Source organism: Colletes latitarsis, chromosome 1, assembly GCF_051014445.1.
Source record: "Colletes latitarsis isolate SP2378_abdomen chromosome 1, iyColLati1, whole genome shotgun sequence".
Classification (NCBI taxonomy): domain Eukaryota; kingdom Metazoa; phylum Arthropoda; class Insecta; order Hymenoptera; family Colletidae; genus Colletes; species Colletes latitarsis.
In genome coordinates this window covers 21,073,342-21,098,480 of record NC_135134.1, presented here as the reverse complement: position 1 = coordinate 21,098,480, position 25,139 = coordinate 21,073,342, and positions in this window count along the sequence as shown.

Genomic DNA, 25,139 nt, shown 5'->3' with positions numbered 1-25,139 from the left:
GCGAAAAATTTCGATTCGAAAGCGAGCACCTGCTAGCGTTCGAGCAATTGAAACAAGCGCTGGCCAATAAACCCGTGTTAAAATTGTACAGAGTAGGCGTCGAAACCGAGCTTCATACGGACGCATCGAAATTCGGATTCGGGAGCATTTTATTGCAGCGCGATAGTGTTGACGGGGCGTTACATCCCGTATATTACGCAAGTGGTAAAACAAGCACTGCCGAAGCTAACTATACCAGTTATGAATTAGAATGTTTGGCGATTATCAAGTCTCTTCGAAAGTTCCGCGTATACCTACTGGGTATACCGTTTAAAATAGTGACAGATTGCCGCGCGTTCGCCCTAACAATGCGAAAAAAGGATCTTTGCGTGCGTGTGGCGCGATGGGCGCTGTTGCTCGAAGAATTCCAATACACGATTGAGCACCGTTCGGGAAACAGTATGCGACACGTAGATGCACTTAGCCGCTACCCTCTGCCCGAATGCATGTTAGTTAAAGAAAGCGATGATAGTATAAATGCGCGTCTAAAGAAAGCCCAAGCGTCGGACGAGGGTATTCGCAAACTACTCGATGCAATAAAGGAAAAACCGATCGATGGATATTGCGTGCAAAGCGATCTGTTATTTAAGTCTGTTGATGGCGACTATAAGCTAGTCGTACCGCGGTCAATGCAAACTAGCGTAATTAGGAGAGCTCACGAGGTCGGACATTTCGCTGTTGGGAAAACGGAGGCAATCGTCAAACGAGACTATTGGTTTGCGCATATGAAACCAAAAATCGAAAGGGTAATAGAGAATTGCGTTAGTTGTATCCTCGCGGAACGGAAACACGGAAAAGGGGAAGGCTTTCTGCACCCGGTGCAAAAAGGCGAAACCCCCTTAGATACGTTTCATGTAGATCACGTGGGACCACTTATGTCAACTAGAAAAAGTTATAAGCACATTTTCCTGGTTGTCGACGATTTTGCCAAATTTGTATGGCTGTATGCGACCAAAAGCACCACGTCCACCGAGGTAATAGATAGACTTAGAAAGCAGTCCGCAATCTTCGGGAACCCGCGTCGCATTATATCCGATCGCGGTACGGCCTTTACCTCCGGGGAATTTAGAAATTATTGCGCAACAGAGGGAATAGAACATATAACAATCACCACCGGAATGCCACGGAGTAATGGGCAAGTAGAGAGGATAAACCGGATCCTAATACCCATCCTAACAAAACTCGCAGCTTCTCGCCCGGATGAATGGTACAAACATCTCGACCGTTGTCAGAAGTTTTTAAACGCTACGGCTAGTCGAAGCACAGGGATGACTCCGTTTCGGGTAATGTTCGGGGTTAATATGCGGCTGCGGAATGACTTACCTCTGAGAGAACTCCTAGAACGTGAGTGGGTCACCCTGTTCGACGAAGACAGATGTGAGTTACGGGATTGCGCTAGGGAAAAGATCGCGGAAATGCAACAGGAGAATAGAAATAGTTTTAATAAGCGTCGTAAAACTGCGAGGAATTATGTAATCGGTGACTTAGTGGCGATTAAGAGGACTCAGCAAGGGCGGGGGGCAAAGTTATCGGCAAAGTATTACGGTCCGTATCGTGTAACGAGAGTGCTGCGAAATGAACGATATATTGTAGAGAGGGTAGGCGATCACGAAGGCCCGGGGGAAACCAGCACAGCAGCAGAGTACATGAAAGTTTGGGTCCACGACTCAGGCTCCGACCGAAGCGACGAAGAAAACGCGGAAAATGTCTGAGGCCAGACATCGCTGCAGGACGGCCGAGTGTGGGTGACAGTGTGGGTGATGAAAGAATCGCGAAGATAAACACTGCCGAAAGGCAAGCGACCGCGAGAGCGAGAGTGAGAGAGAGTGAGAGAGAGTGAGAGCGTACGCGCGAGCGAGAGATGTGTAAAGGGCCGAAATCGGTGTGGCAATGAACGAGTGCGAGAACCGAAATAAAAGAAAGCGAACGATAAAGGGATGAGTTCAGTGTGTTGGATGTGAATGTGTCATTGAGAGAAATTGTGACATTAAAAACTTGTGTGAGCACCGAAATTACGAGGGATAATATCTAAATTGTTATTACATAACCATATCCCTACAATACTTTAGTGGATAACACCGTTTAGGTTTGTGTTAGGTCTGGTATTTGCAATCATCTGGCTCATACTTTCGCATTTCTCGCATGCTTGTTGGCCAGATCCTGGGCCCTTTCTGGTTGGGATTGTGTAATAATGTGGTGCCACACTAAACAGTCAATTAAACCTGACCTCGATCAATATTTTAAAGACTAACGCCGATTGGTTCACGTTTAGGTCTGGTATTTGCAATCATCTGGCTCATACTTTCGCATTTTTCACATACTTGTTGGCCAGATCCGGGGCTTTTTCTGGTTTGGATCACGCAGTAATGTGGTACCAGAATGAAACTGTCAATTAAACCTGGATTCGATCAATATCTTAGAGGATCACACCGGCTAGGTTTGTGTTAGGCCTGGTGTTTGGAATCACCTGGGTACTACTTTCGCGTTCATCGCACACTTGTTGGCCAGATCCTGGACTTTTTCTGGTTTATATCAAGTAGTAATGCGGTTCCACACTGAAGCTGTCAGTTGATCCTGTTTTCGATCAATATTTTAAAGTATAACACCGCTTCGTTCACGTTTAGGTCTGGGATTTGCCCTCATCTGTCTCATACCTTCGCATTCTTCGCATACCTGTTGGCCTGATGCTGGGCTTTTTCTGGTTTGGATCACCTAGTAATATGGTACCAGAATGAAACAGTCAACTAAACCTGGATTCGATCAATATTTTAGAGGATAACACCGGTTAGGTTTGTGATAGGCCTGGTAGTTGCAATCATCTGGCTCATACTTTAGCATTCTTCCCATACTTGTAGGACAGATCCTGTGTTTCTTTCTGGTTTGTATCACGCAGTAATGCGGTAACAGGCTGAAACAGCCAATTCAACTCGGTTTCTATCAATAGTTAAGAGGATAACAACGTTTAGGTTCGTGCTCGGACTGGTATTTGCTATCGTCTGGCTCATACTTTCGCATTTCTCGCATGCTTGTTGGCCAGATCCTGGGCTTTTTCTGGTTAGGATCTCGTAGTAATGTGGTACCAGTATGAAACGGTCAATTAATCCTAGATTCGGTCATTACTTTAGAGGATCACACCGGTTAGGTTTGTGTTAGCCTGGTATTTGCAATCATCTGGCTCATACTATCGCATTCTTCGCATAGTTTTTGGTCAGGACCTGTGTTTCGATCTGGTTTGGATCACGTAGTGACGTGGTACCAGAATGAAACAGCCAATTCAACTTCGTTTCAATCAATATTTAAGGGATAACACCGTTTAGGTTTGTGTTAGGTCTGGTATTTCCAATCATCTGGTTCATACTATCGCATATTTCGCATACTTGTTGGCCAGATCCTGGACCCTTTCTGGTTTGTATCACGTAGTAATGTGGTACCAGAATGAAACTGTCAATGAAACCTGGATTCGGTCAATAGATTAGATGATCACACCGGTTAGGTTTGTGATAGGCCTGGTAGTTGCAATCATCTGGCTCATGCTTTAGCATTCTTCCCATACTTGTTGGCCAGATCCTGTGTTTCTTTCTGGTTTGTGTCACGCAGTAATGCGGTAACAGGCTGAAACAGCCAATTCAACTCGGTTTCTATCAATATTTAAGAGGATAACAACGTTTAGGTTTGTGCTCGGTCTGGTATTTGCTATCATCAGGCTCATGCTTTCGCATTTCTCGCATGCTTGTTGGCCAGACCCTGGGCTTTTTCTGGTTTATATCACGTAGTAATATGGTACCAGAATGAAACAGTCAACTAAACCTGGATTCGATCAATATTTTAGAGGATCACACCGGTTAGGCTTGTGTTAGGCCTGGTGTTTGCAATCATCTGGGTCGTACTTTCGCGTTCATCGCACTCTTGTTGGCCAGATCCTGGGCTTTTTCTGGTTTGGGTCACGCAGTAATGTGGTACCAGAATGAAACTGTCAATTAAACCTGGATTCGATCAATATTTTAGAGGATCATACCGGTTAAGTTTGTGTTAGGCCCGGTGTTTGCAATCATCTGGGTCATACTTTCGCGTTCATCGCACACTTGTTGGCCATATCCTGGTTTTGTCTGGTTTGGATCTCGTAGTAATGCGGTACCATACTGAAACAGTCAATTAAGCGTGGCCTCGATCAATATTGTAAAGGATAACTCCGGTTGGATCTCGTCTAGGTTTGGTATTTTCCCGCATCTGGCTCATACATTCGCATTCTTCGCATACTTGTTGGCTAGATCCTGTGTTTCTTTCTGGTTTGGATCACGTAGTAATGTGGTACCAGACTGAAAAAGTCAATTCATCTTGGTTTCGATCAATATTTAAGAGGATAACACCGTTTAGGTTTGTGCTTGGTCTGGTATTTGCTATCATCTGGCTCATACTTTCGCATTTCTCGCATGCTTGATGGCCAGATCGTGGGCTTTTTCTGGTTGGGATTGTGTAGTCATGTGGTACAACAATAAACAGTCCATTAAACCTGACCTCGATCAATATTTTAAAGTATAACACCGGTTAGTTCACGTTTAGGCCTGGTATTTGCAATCATCTGGCTCATACTTTCGCTTTCTTCGCATACATGTTGGTCAGGTCCTGTGTTTCGATCTGGTTTGGATCACGATGTAATGCGGAAACAGGCTGAAACAGCCAATTCAACTCGGTTTCTATCAATATTTAAGAGGATAATAACGTTTAGGTTCGTGCTCGGTCTGGTATTTGCTATCATCTGGCTCATATTTTCGCATTTCTCGCATGCTTGTTGGCCAGATCCTGGGATTTTTCTGGTTAGGATCTCGTAGTAACGTGGTACCAGAATGAAACGGTCAATTAATCCTGGATTCGGTTATTATTTTAGAGGATCACACCGGTTAGGTTTGTGTTAGCCTGGTATTTGCAATGATCTGGCTCATACTATCGTATTTTTCGCATACTTGTTGGCCAGATCCTGGGCTTTTTCTGGTTTGTATCACGTAGTAATGTGGTACCAGAATGAAACTGTAAATTAAACCGGTATTCGATCAATATTTAAGAGGATAACACCGTTTAGGTTTGTGTTAGGCCTGGTATTTGCAATCATCTGGCTCATACTTTCGCTTTTATCGCAAATTTGTAGGCCAGATCCCGGGCTTTTTCTGATTTGGACCAGGTAGTAATGTGGTACCAGACCGAAACAGTCAATTAAATCTGAATTCGATCAATATTTTGGAGGAGAACGCCGGATATGTCTGGGTTAGGTCTGGTATTTGCCATCATCTTCCTCATACTTTCGCATTTTTCGCATACTAGCTGGCCAGATCCTGCGTTATTTCTGGTTTGTATTACGTAGTAATGTGGTACCAAATGAAACTGTCAATTAAGCCTGGATTCGATCAATATTTTAGAGGATCACACCGGTTAGGTTTGTGTTAGGCCTGGTGTTTGGAATCACCTGGGTCATACTTTCGCGTTCATCGCACACTTGTTGGCCAGATCCTGTACTTTTTCTGGTTTGGATCTCGTAGTAATGCGGTACCATACTGAAACAGTCAATTAAACGTGGCCTAGATCAATATTTTAGAGGCTAACACCGTTTAGGTTTGTGTTAGGTCTGGTATTTACAATCATCTGCCTCATACTATCGCATTTTTCGCATACTTGTTGGCCAGATCCTGGGCTTTTTCTGGTTTGGATCACGTAGTAATGTGATACCACACTGCAAGAGTCAATTAAATCTGATTCCGACTAATATTTTAGAGGACAACGCCGGTTAGGTTTGTGTTAGGTCTGGTATTTCCAATCATCTGGCTCATACTTTCGCATCTTTCGCATTCTTGTTGGCCAGATCCTGGGTTTTTTCTGGTTTGCGTCACGTAGCAATGTGATACCACACTGCAAGAGTCAATTAAATCTGATTCCGACTAATATTTTAGAGGACAACGCCGGTTAGGTTTGTGTTAGGTCTGGTATTTCCAATCATCTGGCTCATACTTTCGCATCTTTCGCATTCTTGTTGGCCAGATCCTGGGTTTTTTCTGGTTTGGATCACGTAGTAATGCGGTACCACACCTAAACAGTCAATTAAACCTGGTTGCGAATAATATTCTAGAGGATAACGCTGGATATGTCTCGGTTATGTCTGGTATTTGCAATCATCTGGCTCATACTTTCGAGTTTTTCGCATACTTGTTGGCCAGATCCAGGGTTTTTTCTGGTTTGGAGCCCGTAGTAATGTGACTCCACACTGAAACAGTCAATTAAACCTGGTTGCGATTAATATTTTAGAGGATAACGCCGGCTATGTCTGGGTTAGGTCTGGTATTTGCCCTCATCTGTCTCGTACTTTCGCATTTTTCGCATACTTGTTGGCAAGATCCTGGGTTTCTTCTGGTTTGGATCACGTAGCAATGAGGTACCACACTGAAACAGTCAATGAAAGCTGGTTCCGATTAGTATTTAAGAGGATAACGCTGGATATGTCTGGGTTAGTTCTGGTATTTGCAATAATCTGGCTCATACTTTCGCGTTTTTCGCATACTTGTTGGCCAGATCCAGGGTTTTTTTTGGTTTGGATCCCGTAGTAATGTGTTTCCACACCGAAACGGACAATTAAACCTGGTTGCGATTAATATTTTGGAGGATAACGCTGGTTATGTTTGGGTTAGTTCTGGTATTTGCAATCATCTGGCTCGGACTTTCGCATTTTTCGCATACTTGTTGGCCAGATCTTGGCCTTTTTCCGGTATGGATCACGTAGTAATGCGGTACCACTCCGAAACAGTCAATTAAACCTGGTTGCGATTAATATTTTAGAGGATAACGCCGGCTATGTCTGGGTTAGGTCTGGTATTTGCCCTCATCTGGCTCGTACGTTCACGTTTTTCGCATACTTGTTCGCCAGATCCTGGGTTTTTTCCGGTTTGGATCACGTAGTAATGCGTTACCACACCGAAACAGTCAATTAAACCTGGTTGTGATTAATATTTTAGAGGGTAACGCTGGTTATGTCTCGGTTAGGTCTGGGATTTGCCCTCATCTGGCTCGTACTTTTGCATTTTTCGCATACTTGTTCGCCAGATCCAGGGTTGTTTCTGGTTTGGATCACGTATTAATGTGGTACCACACTGAAATAGACAATTAAACCTGGTTCCGATTATTATTTTAGAGGATAACGCCGGTTATGTCTGGGTGAGGTCTGGTATATGCCATCATCTAGCTCATACTTTCGCATTTTTCGCATACTTGAATGGTCAGATCCTGGCCTTTTTCTGGCTAGGACCACGTAGTAATGTGGTACTACACTGAAACCGTCAATTAAACCTGGCTGCGATTAATATTTTGAAGGATAACGCCGGTTATGTCTGGGTTAGTTCTAGTATTTGCAATCATCTGGGTCATACTTTCGCATGTTTTGCATTCTTGTTGGCCAGATCCTGGCTTTTTTCAGGTTAGGATCGCGTATTAATGTGGTACCACATCGAAACAGTCGATTAAACTTGGTTGCGATATATATTTTAGAGTATCACGCCGGTTATGGCTGGGTGAGGTCTGGTATTTGCAATCATCTGCCTCATACTTTCGCATTTTTCGCATACTTGTAGGCCAGATCCTGGGCTTTTTTCTGGTTAGGATCATGTATTAATGTGGTGCCACACAGAAATAGTCCATTCAACCTGGATTCAATCAATATTTTAGAGGATAACACCGTTTATGTCTGGGTTACGTCTGGTATTTGCAATCATCTGGCTCGTACTTTCGCATGTTTTGCATTCTTGTTGGCCAGATCCTGGCTTTTTCCAGGTTAGGATCACGTATTAATGTGGTACCACAGCGAAACAGTCAATTAAACTTGGTTGCGATATATATTTTAGAGTATCACGCCGGTTATGTCTCGGTTAGGTCTGGCATTTGCCATCATCTAGCTCATTCATTCGCATTTTTCGCATACTTGAATGGTCAGATCCTGGCCTTTTCTGGCTTGGACCACGTAGTAATGCGGTACGACACCGAAACAGTCAATTATACCTGGTTGCCATTTATATTTTAGAGGAAAACTCCGGTTATGTCTGGGTTACGTCTGGTGTTTGCAATCATCTTCCTCATACTTTCGCATTTTTCGAATACTAGTTGGCCAGATCCTGCGTTTTTTCTGGTTTGGATCACGTAGTAATGTGGTACCACACTGCAACTGTCAATTAAATCTGGTTCCGACTAATATTCTAGAGGATAACTCCGGTTAAGTCTGGGTATGTTCTGGTGTTTGCAATCATCTGCCTCATACTTTCGCATCTTTCGCATACTTGTTGGCCAGATCCTGGGCTTTTTCTGGTTTGGGTCACGCAGTAATGTGGTACCAGAATGAAACTGTCAATTAAACCTGGATTCGATCAATATTTTAGAGGATCATACCGGTTAAGTTTGTGTTAGGCCTGGTGTTTGCAATCATCTGGGTCATAGTTTCGCGTTCATCGCACACTTGTTGGCCATATCCTGGTTTTTTCTGGTTTGGATCTCGTAGTAATGCGGTACCATACTGAAACAGTCAATTAAGCGTGGCCTCGATCAATATTGTAAAGGATAACTCCGGTTGGATCTCGTCTAGGTTTGGTATTTTCCCGCATCTGGCTCATACATTCGCATTCTTCGCATACTTGTTGGCTAGATCCTGTGTTTCTTTCTGGTTTGGATCACGTAGTAATGTGGTACCAGACTGAAAAAGTCAATTCATCTTGGTTTCGATCAATATTTAAGAGGATAACACCGTTTAGGTTTGTGCTTGGTCTGGTATTTGCTATCATCTGGCTCATACTTTCGCATTTCTCGCATGCTTGATGGCCAGATCGTGGGCTTTTTCTGGTTGGGATTGTGTAGTCATGTGGTACAACAATAAACAGTCCATTAAACCTGACCTCGATCAATATTTTAAAGTATAACACCGGTTAGTTCACGTTTAGGCCTGGTATTTGCAATCATCTGGCTCATACTTTCGCTTTCTTCGCATACATGTTGGTCAGGTCCTGTGTTTCGATCTGGTTTGGATCACGATGTAATGCGGAAACAGGCTGAAACAGCCAATTCAACTCGGTTTCTATCAATATTTAAGAGGATAATAACGTTTAGGTTCGTGCTCGGTCTGGTATTTGCTATCATCTGGCTCATATTTTCGCATTTCTCGCATGCTTGTTGGCCAGATCCTGGGATTTTTCTGGTTAGGATCTCGTAGTAACGTGGTACCAGAATGAAACTGTAAATTAAACCTGTATTCCATCAATATTTAAGAGGATAACACCGTTTAGGTTTGTGTTAGGCCTGGTATTTGCAATCATCTGGCTCATACTTTCGCTTTTATCGCAAACTTGTAGGCCAGATCCCGGGCTTTTTCTGATTTGGATCACGTTGTAATGTGGTACCAGACCGAAACAGTCAATTAAATCTGAATTCGATCAATATTTTGGAGGAGAACGCCGGATATGTCTGGGTTAGGTCTGGTATTTGCCATCATCTAGCTCATACTTTCGCATTTTTCGCATACTTGAATGGTCAGATCCTGGCCTTTTTCTGGCTTGGACCACGTAGTAATGCGGTACCACACCGAAACAGTCAATTATACCTGGTTGCCATTAATATTTTAGAGGATAACGCCGGTTATGTCTGGGTAACGTCTGGTGTTTGCAATCATCTTCCTCATACTTTCGCATTTTTCGCATACTAGCTGGCCAGATCCTGCGTTTTTTCTGGTTTGTATTACGTAGTAATGTGGTACCAAATGAAACTGTCAATTAAGCCTGGATTCGATCAATATTTTAGAGGATCACACCGGTTAGGTTTGTGTTAGGCCTGGTGTTTGGAATCACCTGGGTCATACTTTCGCGTTCATCGCACACTTGTTGGCCAGATCCTGTACTTTTTCTGGTTTGGATCTCGTAGTAATGCGGTACCATACTGAAACAGTCAATTAAACGTGGCCTCGATCAATATTTTAGAGGCTAACACCGTTTAGGTTTGTGTTAGGTCTGGTATTTACAATCATCTGCCTCATACTATCGCATTTTTCGCATACTTGTTGGCCAGATCCTGGGCTTTTTCTGGTTTGGATCACGTAGTAATGTGATACCACACTGCAACAGTCAATTATATCTGGTTCCGACTAATATTTTAGAGGACAACGCCGGTGAGGTTTGTGTTAGGTCTGGTATTTCCAATCATCTGGCTCATACTTTCCCATTTTTCGCATACTTGTTGGCCAGATCCTGGGTTTTTTCTGGTTTGCGTCACGTAGTAATGTGATACCACACCGAAACAGTCAATTAAACCTGGTTCCGATTATTATTTTAGAGGATAACGCCGGTTATGTTTGGGTTAGTTCTGGTATTTGCAATCATCTGGCTCGTACTTTCGCATTTTTCTCATAGTTGTTGGACAGAGCCTGGCCTTTTTCTGGTTTGGATCACGTAGTAATGTGGTTCCACACCGAAAGAGTCATTTAAACCTGGTTGCGATTAATATTTTAGAGGATAACGCCGGTTATGTCTGGGTTAGTTCTGGTATTTGCAATAATCTGGCTCATACTTTCGCGTTTTTCGCATACTTGTTGGCCAGATCCTGGGTTTTTTCTGGTTTGGATCCCGTAGTAATGTGACTCCACACTGAAACAGTCAATTAAACCTGGTTGTGAATAATGTTTTAGAGGATAACGCCGGTTATGTCTGGGTTAGTTCAGGTATATGCAATCATCTGCCTCATACTTTCGCATTTTTCGCATTCTTGTTTGCCAGATCCTGGGATTTTTCTGGTTTGGATCACGTAGTAATGTGGTACCACACTGTAACAGTCAATTAAACCTGGTTCCGATTAATATTATGGGGGATAACGTCGGTTATGTCTGGGTGAGGTCTGGTATTTGCAATCATCTGCCTCATACTTTCGCATTTTTCGCATACTTGTTGGCCAGATCCTGGGTTTTTTCTGGTTTGGAGCCCGTAGTAATGTGACTCCACACTGAAACAGTCAATTAAACCTGGTTGCGATTAATATTTTAGAGGATAACGCCGGCTATGTCTGGGTTAGGTCTGGTATTTGCCCTCATCTGTCTCGTACTTTCGCATTTTTCGCATACTTGTTGGCAAGATCCTGGGTTTCTGCTGGTTTGGATCACGTAGTAATGTGGTACCACACTGAAACAGTTAATGAAAGCTGGTTCCGATTAGTATTTAAGAGGATAACGCTGGATATGTCTGGGTTAGTTCTGGTATTTGCAATCATCTTGCTCATACTTTCGCGTTTTTCGCATACTTGTTGGCCAGATCCAGGGTTTTTTTTGGTTTGGATCCCGTAGTAATGTGTTTCCACACCGAAACAGACAATTAAACCTGGTTGCGATTAATATTTTGGAGGATAACGCTGGTTATGTTTGGGTTAGTTCTGGTATTTGCAATCATCTGGCTCGGACTTTCGCATTTTTCGCATACTTGTTGGCCAGATCTTGGCCTTTTTCCGGTTTGGATCACGTAGTAATGCGGTACCACTCCGAAACAGTCAATTAAACCTGGTTGCGATTAATATTTTAGAGGATAACGCCGGTTATGTCTCGGTTAGGTCTGAGATTTGCTCTCATGTGGCTCGTACTTTCGCGTCTTTCGCATACTTGTTGGCCAGAGCCTGGCCTTTTTCTGGTTTGGATCACGTAGTAATGCGGTACCACAACGAAACAGTCAATTAAACCTGGTTGCGATTAATATTTTAGAGGATAACGCCGGTTATGTCTCGGTTAGGTCTGAGATTTGCTCTCATGTGGCTCGTACTTTCGCGTCTTTCGCATACTTGTTGGCCAGAGCCTGGCCTTTTTCTGGTTTGGATCACGTAGTAATGCGGTACCACAACGAAACAGTCAATTAAACCTGGTTGCGATTAATATTTTGGAGGATAACGCCGGTTATGTCTGGGTTAGTTCTGGTATTTGCAATCATCTGGCTCATACTTTCGCATTTTTCGCATACTTGTAGGCCAGATCCTGGGCTTTTTTCTGGTTAGGATCATGTATTAATGTGGTGCCACACAGAAATAGTCCATTCAACCTGGATTCAATCAATATTTTAGAGGATAACACCGTTTATGTCTGGGTTACGTCTGGTATTTGCAATCATCTGGCTCGTACTTTCGCATGTTTTGCATTCTTGTTGGCCAGATCCTGGCTTTTTCCAGGTTAGGATCACGTATTAATGTGGTACCACAGCGAAACAGTCAATTAAACTTGGTTGCGATATATATTTTAGAGTATCACGCCGGTTATGTCTCGGTTAGGTCTGGTATTTGCCATCATCTAGCTCATTCATTCGCATTTTTCGCATACTTGAATGGTCAGATCCTGGCCTTTTCTGGCTTGGACCACGTAGTAATGCGGTACGACACCGAAACAGTCAATTATACCTGGTTGCCATTTATATTTTAGAGGAAAACTCCGGTTATGTCTGGGTTACGTCTGGTGTTTGCAATCATCTTCCTCATACTTTCGCATTTTTCGAATACTAGTTGGCCAGATCCTGCGTTTTTTCTGGTTTGGATCGCGTAGTAATGTGGTACCACACTGCAACTGTCAATTAAATCTGGTTCCGACTAATATTCTAGAGGATAACTCCGGTTAAGTCTGGGTATGTTCTGGTGTTTGCAATCATCTGCCTCATACTTTCGCATCTTTCGCATACTTGTTGGCCAGATCCTGGGCTTTTTCTGGTTTGGGTCACGCAGTAATGTGGTACCAGAATGAAACTGTCAATTAAACCTGGATTCGATCAATATTTTAGAGGATCATACCGGTTAAGTTTGTGTTAGGCCTGGTGTTTGCAATCATCTGGGTCATAGTTTCGCGTTCATCGCACACTTGTTGGCCATATCCTGGTTTTTTCTGGTTTGGATCTCGTAGTAATGCGGTACCATACTGAAACAGTCAATTAAGCGTGGCCTCGATCAATATTGTAAAGGATAACTCCGGTTGGATCTCGTCTAGGTTTGGTATTTTCCCGCATCTGGCTCATACATTCGCATTCTTCGCATACTTGTTGGCTAGATCCTGTGTTTCTTTCTGGTTTGGATCACGTAGTAATGTGGTACCAGACTGAAAAAGTCAATTCATCTTGGTTTCGATCAATATTTAAGAGGATAACACCGTTTAGGTTTGTGCTTGGTCTGGTATTTGCTATCATCTGGCTCATACTTTCGCATTTCTCGCATGCTTGATGGCCAGATCGTGGGCTTTTTCTGGTTGGGATTGTGTAGTCATGTGGTACAACAATAAACAGTCCATTAAACCTGACCTCGATCAATATTTTAAAGTATAACACCGGTTAGTTCACGTTTAGGCCTGGTATTTGCAATCATCTGGCTCATACTTTCGCTTTCTTCGCATACATGTTGGTCAGGTCCTGTGTTTCGATCTGGTTTGGATCACGATGTAATGCGGAAACAGGCTGAAACAGCCAATTCAACTCGGTTTCTATCAATATTTAAGAGGATAATAACGTTTAGGTTCGTGCTCGGTCTGGTATTTGCTATCATCTGGCTCATATTTTCGCATTTCTCGCATGCTTGTTGGCCAGATCCTGGGATTTTTCTGGTTAGGATCTCGTAGTAACGTGGTACCAGAATGAAACTGTAAATTAAACCTGTATTCCATCAATATTTAAGAGGATAACACCGTTTAGGTTTGTGTTAGGCCTGGTATTTGCAATCATCTGGCTCATACTTTCGCTTTTATCGCAAACTTGTAGGCCAGATCCCGGGCTTTTTCTGATTTGGATCACGTTGTAATGTGGTACCAGACCGAAACAGTCAATTAAATCTGAATTCGATCAATATTTTGGAGGAGAACGCCGGATATGTCTGGGTTAGGTCTGGTATTTGCCATCATCTAGCTCATACTTTCGCATTTTTCGCATACTTGAATGGTCAGATCCTGGCCTTTTTCTGGCTTGGACCACGTAGTAATGCGGTACCACACCGAAACAGTCAATTATACCTGGTTGCCATTAATATTTTAGAGGATAACGCCGGTTATGTCTGGGTAACGTCTGGTGTTTGCAATCATCTTCCTCATACTTTCGCATTTTTCGCATACTAGCTGGCCAGATCCTGCGTTTTTTCTGGTTTGTATTACGTAGTAATGTGGTACCAAATGAAACTGTCAATTAAGCCTGGATTCGATCAATATTTTAGAGGATCACACCGGTTAGGTTTGTGTTAGGCCTGGTGTTTGGAATCACCTGGGTCATACTTTCGCGTTCATCGCACACTTGTTGGCCAGATCCTGTACTTTTTCTGGTTTGGATCTCGTAGTAATGCGGTACCATACTGAAACAGTCAATTAAACGTGGCCTCGATCAATATTTTAGAGGCTAACACCGTTTAGGTTTGTGTTAGGTCTGGTATTTACAATCATCTGCCTCATACTATCGCATTTTTCGCATACTTGTTGGCCAGATCCTGGGCTTTTTCTGGTTTGGATCACGTAGTAATGTGATACCACACTGCAACAGTCAATTATATCTGGTTCCGACTAATATTTTAGAGGACAACGCCGGTGAGGTTTGTGTTAGGTCTGGTATTTCCAATCATCTGGCTCATACTTTCCCATTTTTCGCATACTTGTTGGCCAGATCCTGGGTTTTTTCTGGTTTGCGTCACGTAGTAATGTGATACCACACCGAAACAGTCAATTAAACCAGGTTCCGATTATTATTTTAGAGGATAACGCCGGTTATGTTTGGGTTAGTTCTGGTATTTGCAATCATCTGGCTCGTACTTTCGCATTTTTCTCATAGTTGTTGGACAGAGCCTGGCCTTTTTCTGGTTTGGATCACGTAGTAATGTGGTTCCACACCGAAAGAGTCATTTAAACCTGGTTGCGATTAATATTTTAGAGGATAACGCCGGTTATGTCTGGGTTAGTTCTGGTATTTGCAATAATCTGGCTCATACTTTCGCGTTTTTCGCATACTTGTTGGCCAGATCCTGGGTTTTTTCTGGTTTGGATCCCGTAGTAATGTGACTCCACACTGAAACAGTCAATTAAACCTGGTTGTGAATAATGTTTTAGAGGATAACGCCGGTTATGTCTGGGTTAGTTCAGGTATATGCAATCATCTGCCTCATACTTTCGCATTTTTCGCATTCTTGTTTGCCAGATCCTGGGATTTTTCTGGTTTGGATCACGTAGTAATGTGGTACCACACTGTAACAGTCAATTAAACCTGGTTCCGATTAATATTATGGGGGATAACGTCGGTTATGTCTGGGTGAGGTCTGGTATTTGCAATCATCTGCCTCATACTTTCGCATTTTTCGCATACTTCTTGGCCAGATCCTGCGCTTTTTCTGGTTTGGATCACGTAGTAATGCGGTACCACACCGAAACTGTCAATTAAACCTTGTTGCGATTAATATTTTAGAGGATTGCGCCGGTTATGTCTCGGTTAGGTCTGGTATTTGCCCTCATCTGGCTCGCAGTTTCGCATTTTTCGCATATTTGTTGGCCGGATCCAGGGCCAATCCTGGTTTGGATCACGTAGTAATGCGGTACCACACCTAAACAGTCAATCAAACCTGGTTGCGAATAATATTCTAGAGGATAACGCTGGATATGTCTCGGTTATGTCTGGTATTTGCAATCATCTGGCTCATACTTTCGAGTTTTTCGCATACTTGTTGGCCAGATCCTGGGTTTTTTCTGGTTTGGAGCCCGTAGTGATGTGACTCCACACTGAAACAGTCAATTAAACCTGGTTGCGATTAATATTTTAGAGGATAACGCCGGCTATGTCTGGGTTAGGTCTGGTATTTGCCCTCATCTGTCTCGTACTTTCGCATTTTTCGCATACTTGTTGGCAAGATCCTGGGTTTCTTCTGGTTTGGATCACGTAGTAATGTGGTACCACACTGAAACAGTCAATGAAAGCTGGTTCCGATTAGTATTTAAGAGGATAACGCTGGATATGTCTGGGTTAGTTCTGGTATTTGCAATCATCTTGCTCATACTTTCGCGTTTTTCGCATACTTGTTGGCCAGATCCAGGGTTTTTTTTGGTTTGGATCCCGTAGTAATGTGTTTCCACACCGAAACAGACAATTAAACCTGGTTGCGATTAATATTTTGGAGGATAACGCTGGTTATGTTTGGGTTAGTTCTGGTATTTGCAATCATCTGGCTCGGACTTTCGCATTTTTCGCATACTTGTTGGCCAGATCTTGGCCTTTTTCCGGTTTGGATCACGTAGTAATGCGGTACCACTCCGAAACAGTCAATTAAACCTGGTTGCGATTAATATTTTAGAGGATAACGCCGGTTATGTCTCGTTTAGGTCTGAGATTTGCTCTCATGTGGCTCGTACTTTCGCGTCTTTCGCATACTTGTTGGCCAGAGCCTGGCCTTTTTCTGGTTTGGATCACGTAGTAATGCGGTACCACAACGAAACAGTCAATTAAACCTGGTTGCGATTAATATTTTAGAGGATAACGCCGGTTATGTCTCGGTTAGGTCTGAGATTTGCTCTCATGTGGCTCGTACTTTCGCGTCTTTCGCATACTTGTTGGCCAGAGCCTGGCCTTTTTCTGGTTTGGATCACGTAGTAATGCGGTACCACAACGAAACAGTCAATTAAACCTGGTTGCGATTAATATTTTGGAGGATAACGCCGGTTATGTCTGGGTTAGTTCTGGTATTTGCAATCATCTGGCTCATACTTTCGCATTTTTCGCATTCTTGTTGGCCAGATCCTGGCTTTTTTCAGGCTAGGATCACGTAGTAATGCGGTACGACACCGAAACAGTCAATTATACCTGGTTGCCATTAATATTTTAGAGGATAACGCCGGTTATGTCTGGGTTACGTCTGGTGTTTGCAATCATCTTCCTCATACTTTCGCATTTTTCTCATACTTGTTGGACAGAGCCTGGCCTTTTTCTGGTTTGGATCACGTAGTAATGTGGTTCCACACCGAAAGAGTCATTTAAACCTGGTTGCGATTAATATTTTAGAGGATCACACCGGTTAGGTTTGTGTTAGGCCTGGTGTTTGCAATCATCTGGATCATATTTTCGCATTTCTCGCATGCTTGTTGGCCAGATCCTGGGCTTTTTCTGGTTAGGATCTCGTAGTAACGTGGTACCAGAATGAAACGGTCAATTAATCCTGGATTCGGTCATTATTTTAGAGGATAACACCGTTTAGGTCTGTGTTAGGCCTGGTATTTGCAATCATCTGGCTCATACTATCGCTTTTATCGCATACTTGTAGGCCAGATCCTGGGCTTTTTCTGATTTGGATCAGGTAGTAATGTGGTACCACACCGAAACAGTCAATTAAATCTGAATTCGATCAATATTTTGGAGGAGAACGCCGGATATGTCTGGGTTAGGTCTGGTATTTGCCATCATCTAGCTCATACTTTCACATTTCTCGCATACTTGAATGGTCAGATCCTGGCCATTTTCTGGCTTGGACCACGTAGTAATGCGGTACCACACCGAAACAGTCAATTATACCTGGTTGCCATTAATATTTTAGAGGATAACGCCGGTTATGTCTGGGTAACGTCTGGTGTTTGCAATCATCTTCCTCATACTTTCACATTTTTCGCATACTAGCTGGCCAGATCCTGCGTTTTTTCTGGTTTGTATTACGTAGTAATGTGGTACCAGAATGAAACTGTCAATTAAACCTGGATTCGATCAATATTTTGGAGGATAACGCAGGTTAGGTTTGTGTTAGGTCTGGTATTTCCAATCATCTGGCTCATACTTTCGCATTTTTCGCATACTTGTTGGCCAGATCCTGGGTTTTTTCTGGTTTGCGTCACGTAGCAATGTGATACCACACCGAAACAGTCAATTAAACCTGGATTCGATCAACACTTTAGAGGATAGCGCCGGTTATGTCTGGGTTAGATCTGGTATTTGCAACCATCTGCCTCATACTTTTGCATTTTTCGCATACCTGTTGGCCAGATCCTGTGTTTTGTCTGGTTTGGGTCACGTAGTAATGTGATACCACCCCGAAAAAGGCAATTAAATCTGGTTACGATTAATATTTTAGAGGACAACGTTGGTTATGTCTGGGATAGGTCTGGTATTTGCCATCATCTAGCTCATACTTTCGCATTTTTCCCATACTTGAATGGCCAGTTCCTGGGTTTTTTTCTGATTAGGATCACGTATTTATGTGACACCACACTGAAATAGTCAATAAAACCTGGTTCCGATTAATATTTTAGAGGAGCACGCAAGTTATGCCTGGGTTAGGTCTGGTATGCGCAATCATCTGGCTCATACTTTCGCAATTTTCGCATACTTGATGGTCAGATCCTGGGTTTCCTTCTGTTTAGGGTCACGTATTAATGTGGTGCCACACTGAAACAGTCAATGCAACCTCGTTTTGATCAATATTTTGGATGATAACGTCGGTAATGTCAGGGTTAGTTCTGGTATTTACAATCATCTGGGTCATACTTTCGCATTTTTCGCTTACTAGTTGGCCAGATCCTGGGTTTTTTCTGGTTTGGATCACGGAGTAATGTGGTACCACACCGAAGCAGCCGAACAAACCTGGCTGCGATTCATGTTTTACAGGATAACGCCGGTTATGTTTGGGTTAGTTCTGGTATTTGCAATCATCTGGCTCGTACTTTCGCATTTTTCTCATACTTGTTGGACAGAGCCTGGCCTTTTTCTGGTTTGGATCACGTAGTAATGTGGTTCCACACCGAAACAGTCAATTAAACCTGGTTGCGAATAATATTTTAGAGGATAACGCCGGTTATGTCTCGGTTATGTCAGGGATTTGCCCTCATCTGGCTCGTACTTTTGCATTTTTCGCATACTTGTTGGCCAGATCCTGGGTGTTTTCTTGTTTGGATCACGTAGTAATGCGGTACCACACCGACACAGTTAATTAAACCTGGTTGCGATTAATATTTTAAAGGATAACGCCGGTCATGTCTGGGTGAGGTCTGGTATTTGCCATCATCTAGCTCATACTTTCGCATTTTTCGCATACTTGAATGGTCAGATCCTGGGCTTTTTCTGGCTAGGACCACGTAGTAATGTGGTACTACACTGAAACCGTCTATTAAACCTGGCTGCGATTAATATTTTGGAGGATACCGCCGGTTATGTCTCGGTCAGGTCTGGTATTTGCCCTCATATGGCTCGTACTTTCGCATTTTTCGCATTCTTGTTGGCCAGATCCTGGCTTTTTTCGGGTTAGGATCCCGTAGTAATGTGGATCCACACCGAAATAGTCAATTTAACCTGGTTGCGGTTAATATTTTAGAGGATAACGCCGGTCATGTCTGGGTTAGGTCTGGTACTTGCCCGCATCTGGCTCGTACTTTCGCATATTTCACATACTTGTAGGCCAGATCCAGGGCTTTTTCTGGTTTGGATCACGTAGTAATGCGGTACCACACCGAAACTGTCAATTAAACCTTGTTGCGATTAATATTTTAGAGGATTACGCCGGTTATGTCTCGGTTAGTTCTGGTACTTGCCCGCATCTGGCTCGTACTTTCGCATATTTCACATACTTGTAGGCCAGATCCAGGGCTTTTTCTGGTTTGGATCACGTTGTAATGCGGTACCATACCTAAACAGTCAATTAAACCTGGTTGCGAATAATATTCTAGAGGATAACGCTGGATATGTCTCGGTTATGTCTGGTATTTGCAATCATCTGGCTCATACTTTCGAGTTTTTCGCATACTTGATGGCCAGATCCTGGGTTTTTTCTGGTTTGGAGCCCGTAGTAATGTGACTCCACACTGAAACAGTCAATTAAACCTGGTGCGATTAATATTTTAGAGGATAACGCCGGCTATGTCTGGGTTAGGTCTGGTATTTGCCCCCATCTGTCTCGTACTTTCGCATTTTTCGCATACTTGTTGGCAAGATCCTGGGTTTCTTCTGGTTTGGATCACGTAGTAATGTGGTACCACACTGAAACAGTCAATTAAACCTGGTTGCGATTAATATTTTGGAGGATACCGCTGGTTATGTTTGGGTTAGTTCTGGTATTTGCAATCATCTGGCTCGGACTTTCGCATTTCTCGCATACTTGTTTGCCAGATCTTGGCCTTTTTCCGGTTTGGATCACGTAGTAATGCGGTACCACTCGGAAACAGTCAATTAAACCTGGTTGCGATTAATATTTTAGAGGATAACGCCGGTTATGTCTCGGTTAGGTCTGGGATTTGCCCTCAGCTGGCTCGTACTTTCGCATCGTGCATATACTTGTTGGCCAGATCTTGGCCTTTTTCTGACTTGGACCACGTAGTAATGTGGTACTACACTGAAACCGTCAATTAAACCTGGCTCCGATTAATATTTTGGAGGTGAACGCCGGTTATGTCTGGGTTAGGTCTGGTATTTGCCATCATCTAGCTCATACTTTCGCATTTCTCGCATACTTGAATGGTCAGATCCTGGCCTTTTTCTGGCTTGGACCACGTAGTAATGCGGTACGACACCGAAACAGTCAATTATACCTGGTTGCCATTAATATTTTAGAGGATAACGCCGGTTATGTCTGGGTTACGTCTGGTGTTTGCAATCATCTTCCTCATACTTTCGCATTTTTCTCATACTTGTTGGACAGAGCCTGGCCTTTTTCTGGTTTGGATCACGTAGTAATGTGGTTCCACACCGAAAGAGTCATTTAAACCTGGTTGCGATTAATATTTTAGAGGATCACACCGGTTAGGTTTGTGTTAGGCCTGGTGTTTGCAATCATCTGGATCATATTTTCGCATTTCTCGCATGCTTGTTGGCCAGATCCTGGGCTTTTTCTGGTTAGGATCTCGTAGTAACGTGGTACCAGAATGAAACGGTCAATTAATCCTGGATTCGGTCATTATTTTAGAGGATAACACCGTTTAGGTCTGTGTTAGGCCTGGTATTTGCAATCATCTGGCTCATACTATCGCTTTTATCGCATACTTGTAGGCCAGATCCTGGGCTTTTTCTGATTTGGATCAGGTAGTAATGTGGTACCACACCGAAACAGTCAATTAAATCTGAATTCGATCAATATTTTGGAGGAGAACGCCGGATATGTCTGGGTTCGGTCTGGTATTTGCCATCATCTAGTTCATACTTTCACATTTCTCGCATACTTGAATGGTCAGATCCTGGCCTTTTTCTGGCTTGGACCACGTAGTAATGCGGTACCACACCGAAACAGTCAATTATACCTGGTTGCCATTAATATTTTAGAGGATAAAGCCGGTTATGTCTGGGTAACGTCTGGTGTTTGCAATCATCTTCCTCATACTGTCACATTTTTCGCATACTAGCTGGCCAGATCCTGCGTTTTTTCTGGTTTGTATTACGTAGTAATGTGGTACCAGAATGAAACTGTCAATTAAACCTGGATTCGATCAATATTTTAGAGGATAACGCCGGTTAGGTTTGTGTTAGGTCTGGTATTTCCAATCATCTGGCTCATACTTTCGCATTTTTCGCATACTTGTTGGCCAGATCCTGGGTTTTTTCTGGTTTGCGTCACGTAGCAATGTGATACCACACCGAAACAGTCAATTAAACCTGGATTCGATCAACACTTTAGAGGATAGCGCCGGTTATGTCTGGGTTAGATCTGGTATTTGCAACCATCTGCCTCATACTTTTGCATTTTTCGCATACCTGTTGGCCAGATCCTGTGTTTTGTCTAGTTTGGGTCACGTAGTAATGTGATACCACCCCGAAACAGGCAATTAAATCTAGTTCCGATTAATATTTTAGAGGAGCACGCAAGTTATGCCTGGGTTAGGTCTGGTATTTGCCATCATCTAGCTCATACTTTCGAGTTTTTCGCATACTTGAATGGCCAGATCCTGGGCTTTTTCTGGTTTGGATCATGTAGTAATGTGGTGCCACACTGAAATAATCAATTAAAGCTGGTTTCGATCAATATTTTATAGGATAACACCGGTTATGTCTGGGTTACGTCTGGTATGCGCAATCATCTGGCTCATACTTTCGCATATTTCGCATTCTTCTTGGCCAGATCCTGGGTTTTTATCTGTTTCGGATCACGTATTAATGTGGTGCCCCACAGAAATAGTCCATTCAACCTGGATTCGATCAATATTTTAGAGGATAACACCGGTTAGGTTTGTGGTAGGTCTGGTATTTGCAATCATCTGCCTCATACTTTCGCATTTTTCACATACTTGTTGGCGAGATCCTGCGTTTTTTCTGGTTTGGATCACGCAGTAGTGTGGTACCACACCGAAACAGTCAATTAAACCTGGTTGCGAATAATATTTTAGAGGATAACGCCGGTTATGTCTCGGTTATGTCAGGGATTTGCCCTCATCTGGCTCGTACTTTTGCATTTTTCGCATACTTGTTGGCCAGATCCTGGGTCTTTTCTGGTTTGGATCACGTAGTAATGCGGTACCACACCGACACAGTTAATTAAACCTGGTTGCGATTGATATTTTAAAGGATAACGCCGGTTATGTCTGGGTTAGGTCTGGTATTTGCCCTCATCTGACTCGTACGTTCACGTTTTTCGCATACTTGTTCGCCAGATCCTGGGTTTTTTCTGGTTTGGATCACGTAGTATTGCGGTACCACACCGAAACAGTCAATTAAACCTGGTTGCGATTAATATTTTAGAGGGTAACGCAGGTTATGTCTCGGTTAGGTCTGGGATTTGCCCTCATCTGGCTCGTACCTTTTGATTTTTCGCATACTTGTTGGCCAGATCCTGGGTTGTTTCTGGTTTGGATCACGTATTAATGTGGTACCACACTGAAATAGTCAATTAAACCTGGTTCCGATTTTTATTTTAGAGGATAACGCCGGTTATGTCTGGGTGAGGTCTGGTATTTGCCATCATCCAGCTCATACTTTCGCATTTTTCGCATACTTGAATAGTCAGATCCTGGCCTTTTTCTGGCTAGGACCACGTAGTAATGTGGTACTACACTGAAACCGTCTATTAAACCTGGCTGCGATTAATATTTTGGAGGATAACGCCGGTTATGTCTCGGTCAGGTCTGGTATTTGCCCTCATATGGCTCGTACTTTCGCATTATTCGCATTCTTGTTGGCGAGATCCTGCGTTTTTTCTGGTTTGGATCACGTAGTAATGTCGTACCACACCGAAACAGTCAATTAAACCTGGTTGCGAATAATATTTTAGAGGATAACGCCGGTTATCTTTGGGTTAGTTCTGGTATTTGCAATCATCTGGCTCGTACTTTCGCATTTTTCTCATACTTGTTGGACAGAGCTTGGCCTTTTTCTTGTTTGGATCACGTAGTAATGTGGTTCCACACCGAAACAGTGAATTAAACCTGGTTGCGATTAATATTTTAGAGGATAACGCCGGTTATGTCTGGGTAAGTTCAGGTATTTGCAATCATCTGGCTCACACTTTCGCGTTTTTCGCATACTTGTTGGCCAGATCCTGGGTTTTTTCTGGTTTGGATCCCGTAGTAATGTGACTCCACACTGAAACAGTCAATTAAACCTGGTTGCGAATAATATTTTAGAGGATAACGCCGGTTATGTCTGGGTTAGGTCTGGTACTTGCCCGCATCTGGCTCGTACTTTTGCATTTATCGCATACTTGTTGGCCAGATCCTGGGTTGTTTCTGGTTTGGATCACGTATTAATGTGGTACCACACTGAAATAGTCTATTAAACCTGGTTCCGATTATTATTATAGAGGATAACGCCGGTTATGTCTGGGTGAGGTCTGGTATTTGCCATCATCTAGCTCATACTTTCGCATTTTTCGCATACTTGAATGGTCAGATCCTGGGCTTTTTCTGGCTAGGACCACGTAGTAATGTGGTACTACACTGAAACCGTCAATTAAACCTGGCTCCGATTAATATTTTGGAGGATAACGCCGGTTATGTCTGGGTTAGTTCTAGTATTTGCAATCATCTGGCTCATACTTTCGCATTTTTCGCATTCTTGTTGGCCAGATCCTGGCTTTTTTCAGGTTGGGATCACGTATTAATGTGGTACCACACCGAAACAGTCAATTAAACTTGGTTGCGATATATATTTTAGAGTATCACGCCAGTTATGTCTGGGTTAGTTCTGCTATTTGCAATCATCTGGCCCGTACTTTCGCATTTTTCCATACTTGTTGGCGAGATCCTGCGTTTTTTCTGGTTTGGATCACGTAGTAATGACGTACCACACCGAAACAGTCAATTAAACCTGGTTGCAAATAATATTTTAGAGGATAACGCCGGTTATGTTTAGGTTAGTTCTGGTATTTGCAATCATCTGGCACATACTTTCGCATTTTTCTCATACTTGTTGGACAGAGCCTGGCCCTTTTCTGGTTTGGATCACGTAGTCATGCGGTACCATACCGAAACAGTCAATTAAACCTTGTTGCGATTAATATTTTAGAGGATAACGCCGGTTATGTCTCGGTTAGGTCTGGTATTTGCCCTCATCTGGCTCGTAGTTTCGCATTTTTCGCATATTTGTTGGCCGGATCCAGGGCCAATCCTGGTTCGGATCACGCAGTAATGCGGTACCACACCGAAACAGTCAATTAAACCTGGTTGCGAATAATATTCAAGAGGATAACGCTGGATATGTCTCGCTTATGTCTGGTATTTGCAATCATCTGGCTCATACTTTCGAGTTTTTCGCATACTTGTTGGCCAGATCCTGGGTTTTTTCTGGTTTGGATCCCGTAGTAATGTGACTCCACACTGAAACAGTCAATTAAACCTGGTTGCGATTAATATTTTAGAGGATAACGCCGGTTATGTCTCGGTTAGGTCTGGGATTTGCTCTCATGTGGCTGGTACTTTCGCGTTTTTCGCATACTTGTTGGCCAGAGCCTGGCCTTTTTCTGGTTTGGATCACGTAGTAATGCAGTACCGCAACGAAACAGTCAATTAAACCTGGTTGCGATTAATATTTTAGAGGATAACGCCGGTTATGTCTCGGTTAGGTGTTGTATTTGCACTCACCTGGCTCGTATTTTCGCATTTTTCGCATACTTGTTGGCAAGATCCTGGGCTTTTTCTGGTTTGGATCACGCAGTAATGCAGTACCACACCGAGA